Source organism: Lepidochelys kempii, chromosome 7, assembly GCF_965140265.1.
Source record: "Lepidochelys kempii isolate rLepKem1 chromosome 7, rLepKem1.hap2, whole genome shotgun sequence".
NCBI lineage: Eukaryota > Metazoa > Chordata > Testudines > Cheloniidae > Lepidochelys > Lepidochelys kempii.
In genome coordinates, this window is record NC_133262.1 from 6,262,073 (window position 1) to 6,268,405 (window position 6,333).

Below are 6,333 nucleotides of genomic sequence, written 5' to 3' on the forward strand. Positions count from 1 at the left end.
GTTATCCCTATGGAAATGGACCGTCAGAGCCCCTCAGAGCAGTGGTATCTTGAATACTCATTACCAGGATGTCCCACATTCACTCCATAGTTGTAAAAAAGAGTAAAACATGTCTGGGGCCAACCCTGCCAACGCCAGGGAATACAAGCTGGGTCACTCACTCTGGGGCTGGAGAATTCAGTTGTCATGAATCTAAATCAGATTCTTCATCAAGGCTACTACCTAGAGAGAGAGACTTTCTCCTCCTCACTCTAGCTCTCTAAAATGGCCTGTGCTGTCTATTGTCAAAATACAGCGTCTCCCTCAATCCTGGCATGGATTAAAGTATCGTGGAGTGGGTGGCTGCTATGCTACAGAGGTAAACTGAGTCCCAGTGGGTGCACAGAGATTGCCTTGCATCACTCTCACCAGTCAGTGAGGCGGCAGACCAGCACTGCGTGGCTCTAGAGGGGAAGTCCAGCACTGTTACGGGGAGGGGTCTTTACCTCTCCCAACAGCCCTAAAAAGAAAATCGTGGTTTATTCTGGTGTCGCTTGTTTGCTTTTCACAGCTGGGGCCTGATTGTGCTGAGTGCTCTGCATCTCCTGGAAAACATGCTCAATCACTAGGCATGTCCGTGGCATCTGAGGGCCCTGGCACAGCTCCTTGGAGGACCAGGCCTGCAGGGAGCAATGTCTCGCGTGAGCCAAAATGCTCTGGAGACTGTTTTCTGCACGGCAGCCTATTGAAAATAATATCCAAATACAGTGAAATTGGCAAACCAATCAGAGTACAGGGATTAGCATAAAGAATGCTAGTTCTCGGCTATTGTCTGCTGATATAGAAATAACCCACGAGCTGCCCCTTGAAGTTCTCCATAAAGCCTCCCATGCAATATAGGGAAAGCTGCTGATCAAGGATTAGGAGGATATTTTAAGGACAGCTCGCTCTGCACCCTCAGCCATGAGGCAGAAATCTGAGCAGTAGCGATTAGATAATATAGTGCAACATTAATAGTAACAGAAGCAGCCTAGTCCAGAAGACAGGAACTTCTGTGCCCCTTCCTAAAGGGAAACTTCCCTTCTCAGTGAGAGAAGAGAAGCAAGGAAGTATTCAAACAGTGGGAGGGCACAGAAACAGAAGAGAGAACAGAAGCAAGCAGGAGGCTGGATGATGACAGAACAGACAAGAGAGTAAGGGAAAATCAAACGTTTCTGTGTTTCATGGTACAGCAAGCACAGAACCCAGAGATAGGAAGCATCTGTGAAGTCATCCAGCCCTTGCCCTTCCAGTGTGGGATTATTGCCTTGAATGTATCCTGGAGTGTTTTGTCCAATCTAATTGCAAATGACTCAGGTGATGGGCCTTCCAGCACTCCCCTGGACAGGATACACCCCAGCCTCGTAATCTCACCGCTAGGAAATATTTGCCAATGTTCAGCCTCCATTTTAACTTTGCTCAGATTGGTTTGATTTTTCCTTGTCATATCTCCTCCTACTGCTGCAGGGCTGGACACTGTCTAGACATGTGTCCCTTCCAAAAACCCTCTCCACTCCAAAACCCCCTTTGCACCTAGGGCTGCTGCCGAGGCAGTGCAGAAGCTCCCTGAAGCAGGGTTATTCCCTATGGGGGCCCAGCACAGGGTGCTCTACTCACTGCTGGAACACCTCCTTGTGGCCACAGCTGGAGTTTCGCTCTGCCAGTCTGACACTCCTTCCTGCAGGTGCTCACTCCATCTCTCTCTGAGGACTTGACTGTTCCCTCTTTGTGGCTTGACCCTCCGGCCAGGTCACTATAGTTTTCCCCTTCCAGGGTGGCATGTACCAAAGTCTCTCTAGACCAACTGTTCTGGACAGCCTTTTAATTCACTTCCCCTCAAGGTTGCTACTTCCCCAATGGCTGGTAAGGGAACCTGGACCTGTCTTCTTCTCCAGTATCCAGCCCAGAGACCCTACAACCAGCAGCCAATGTCGACACTGTCCCACCTCTTGCTGCTGTTTCCCTGGACTGCTTCCTACATTTCCTGTCAGGCTCCTTCTCCATCCTCCTCTGGGTATTCCCTAGCCTCAGAGAGAGTGACTGCCAACCTCCTTCCTTCAGCCCCTTTCTGCCCCCAACTACCTGGCTTTTAGAAGCTCTGCCTGTTTCTGTCCAGGTAAGTGTCATCCTTTAATTAGTCCTCATTGCTCCCTGGCTCCTTCTCCAGGTGCAGCTTAGGTTAATTGGCCCACCTAGCCACCTTAACAGCTTCAGGGGCGGATGTGGGGTAAACTCCCCACCACAGGGCCCATGTATCTGCCCTGTGACCCCCTTGTGATTTCAAAGGGGCTTCAGGACAGTGATGAATAAGGCTCCTGGTTGCTGGAATCTGGACTCACTTCACATATGAGCAAACATCAAAGCCGCCATCTTGGTTGACACATTGAGCACTAAGAAAAGGAGTACTTGTGGCACCTTATGCTCAAATAAATTGGTTAGTCTCTAAGGTGCCACAAGTACTCCTTTTCTTTTTGCGAAGGCAGACTAACACGGCTGTTACTCTGAAACCTGACATTGAGCACTGGTTCTACAATGAGTGGCTACAGCTTGCTAACATGGGCTACAACAGAGTCATATCCTCTGTGCATCGGGCGCAGCGTGTGTGTGTCTGTGAATCTGTAACATACACTGACCAATGGATTATCACTAAAAAGAGATATTGGGATCAATCCAAAGGCCATTGAAGTAATGGAAAGGCTCCTATTGACTTCACTTGGCTTTGAATCAGTCCCACCAGAGATAGCAGCTGCAGAGGTAAATGGTGTCTTCAGTGAAGTGAATGGTAATGTGTCGGTTAGGATGAATACTTCACTGCAAAAAATATAAATTGTTTATTAATAAAGGTTTTAAAGATCAGTTCCTGTTTTTAGCAAAAAAAAAAAAAAAAATTCATCTCACTAAGTAGATAGTCACAGCTGAGTTCCTGGAAGGAATAGAGGAGGGTTTCCTGGAAAGATAAACAAGTAAATACACTCACATTTGGTGTTTAAAAATATTAATTTGCAAATGAGAAGGTTCTGGGAGAATCTATCACTTCCATTTCAAATGTTTTCATACTGGTTAGTGCTTTCAGGAATAATCCTGCTTTGGCAGGGGAGGTGGACCAAGTATTTTAACAGGCCTCTCTTTTCTTACTTTTTGATTCCTGGTACAGAGCAGTCTGAAAGTTTCCTCAGTAAATAATTCTGCCCATGGCTAAGATATTACCATTTGTTACCAGATCCACAACTGAAGAAGGATGGTCTGGTGGTTCGGGCCTGAGCTTGGTACTTAGAAAAAAAAAAAAATATTCCCTGCTCTGCTGCAGACTCTCTGTGTAGCATTAGGTAAGTCAGCTAGGCAAAGATTTTCAAAGGTATTTTGGTGCCTGAAGATACAGATAGTCACTTAGTGGGATTTTTAAAATGCCTGGGTGCTTCACTCCCACTCGAGACAATTGGAATTCATTAGGCACTTAGGTGTTTGCGAAAATCCCACTAGGCGCCTTGCTATGTCTTTAAGCACATAAATAACTTTGAAAATCTGGCCTTCAGCCTCCATGCGTCTATTTCTTCATCTGTGAGATGGGGATAGTAGTAACTCCATTCCTCACAGGGGTGAGGGCAAGATAAATATATTCAAGATTGTGAAGTGCTCAGATACCACAGTAATATGGGTAAAATAAATACCAAAACCACAACGGTACTCATTGATTTGATCTTTTGTATGACCTAAGGTCACATGAAATATTTTCCAACAGATCCATACTAATGGAGAATCATCATAACCACTGTCCTCATGTTATTAGGCATCACCTCAAATGGTAGATCCCTGCAGCCCATTGGATTACTGTTTCCAATGGGAAGCTTCTTCAGAACTTGGGCCCCCGTCTTGCAAATGACTAACTTTGCACAAGTGAGTAGTATCATTGGGAGGACGGGATTGCTTGCACAGATGCGATTAAGCATGTGCATAAGTAGGATCAGGTCCTTGTAATCCATTTCCTAAAGGCTATTAAACCAATGCTCCAAATAAGTTAATGTGCAAAGTTAGACCAGAGAGTTTCAAAAAGCTGAAAGGGTAGCTAAGTATTAACACTTTTAGGCATGCGTTCACTAACAAAGGTCTAGTGCTCTCTTAGAGCTAGAAAACAGACTCACGTCTCTGGTACCACCATCTAACCAGCCTGGCATCTGCTAGAGACATGTGGTCTTAGCAATAGTCATCAGAAGACAATTCTGGGCCCAGACCTGATGTAGAAAACATGCTCCGTTTTTGGGTTCTAGGATGACAACAACATTGCGCTATGCCCGAAATATCTTGTAAGCATATGTTTTGTTTGTATACCAACCTGTACCCCATATCTGAAATACACTTGCATAGCATTGTATTTGGCAAGAGAATACTTGCTAGAATTTCTTCTCTTGCACCAATTTTCTTTTGTATTTAAAGTGATTATTATGAGCAGAAAGTTCTGAAGGTTGTCTGTTGGGTAATGAAATAAATAAGATTTTCATACCTCTTGTAAGAGGCAACCCACCATTCTCCAGATTTACATTGAGATGAAGGAAAAGACAGTGTAAGCATCTGTGGAAGCCTCATCAAGTTGTTCAACATCTTAGTCTTGTCATCAGCAACCAGATGAAGACGTAGAGGAAGATATTTGAACTGAAGAAGCATGTTTCCACAATGTTCTTTTGGGAAATACTTATTTTTAGCACATCAATAATGAAAATAGTACAAAATTGGAAATATATAAACAGAGGCTGAAAATAAACCAGAAGTGCATAAATAATCACAAGGAGAAGAAAGACACACATTGAAATCTCTGTTCCTGTTAACATAAAAGTCTGCAAAATATTGTGGTGTCTTGAAGTCAAGACTACACGGGGGCCTGCCTCACAGGGACTTGGGTCCCTGGTGGGGCGAATGGCAGGGGACAGTGGCAGAAGCCCTGTTCTGATGATGAGCCTAAGACTTAGCTGGTGGGTGCAGCCTAGAAAGTGGGCAAGGCTAACAGGGCTTGTGGTTCGGGAGATTCAACGTGTTCCCTTAGTAGCCTCCATGGATGGGACTCTATCTAATCACAGCCAGAACCTAAAACTGCTCTCATCTGTCAGAGTCTCAGGGGGGCACAGGGGGAACCTATGCCCTGAAAGGAGAAGAAACCCAAACAGAGTTACTTTTAGGCCAAGTAGGTTGAGTTTTACCGGCAATTGAGTGTTTTTTCCTACGCAAGTTTTGCGTTTGTGGAAGGGCCCTAACATTTATTGTGGCTGAAGAAGTGAACTGAAGCGGTCTCTCTCTCTGCCCGGACGTGCCTCTTTTAGTTTGTATTTTAAACTGTTGGGCGTAATTATTGAAAGTCAAATAGTACGTAAGCCCCTAAGTCACTAAAGTACTTTTGAGAATTTTACCAAGTGGTTTGACCAAGTACATACTTCAAGTAAATGGAAAAGCCACCAGCATAACTCGGGGATTTGGCATTAATTCAATATTGGTGACTGCAAAGAAAATGCCTCTTCCCTTTAAGCAGCTAATATTTTGAATCTAATTCAAGCATTGGTTGATGCTGTCTTTATATTTTTATTGGCTACCTAAGACATCAGACTTTGCAGAAAGATGCTGCTACCAATGAGTCCTTTCCTACCCAGTCAAGAAATACTGTTTTTAAATGATCCACTGTTTTTACTCTGTGGGATTCCCTGTCACAAGATCCTGTGAGGGCTAAAAGAGAAGTAGGTTTCATGGGGGGAAAATTAGGAGCATGACAGCATCCTCCAGAGACATTTTAGGTAAGATTAAAAAAAAAAAGCATGTCAGAGATACAGATCCTCAAGTTTAATAAACCAATCTACTAATTGATAGGGGGTTAGAAAGACTCTTCCCCTGTGGAGAGATTATTCCTAATTGTCCATTCAGGATTTCTTGTACTTTCCTCTGAAGCTTAAGGTACCAACCATGGTCAGAAATGAAATACCAGGCTAGGTTATGATCCAGTATGGCAATTGTTGTGTTCCTGTGTATAGTCTGGCTTAAGGTGACCACAAAGCAAATGTGAAAAATCGGGACGGAGGTGTGGGAGGTAATAGGAGCTTATATAAGAAAAAGACCCAAAAACCGGGAATGTCCCTGTAAAATCAGGACATCTGGTCACCCTAGCCTGGGTTAAGAGAGAACATTAAATACAAAAGAAAAATTTAAATAAGTAGCAACCCCACTTAACTCTTATTTCCCAGACACAAGCCCACCAATGTTAGCATAGAAATGAGACTGTAGGAGAATGAAAGCCACAGAATCATAATGTTGAATGAAGAACACAGCAAGAAATCCAGA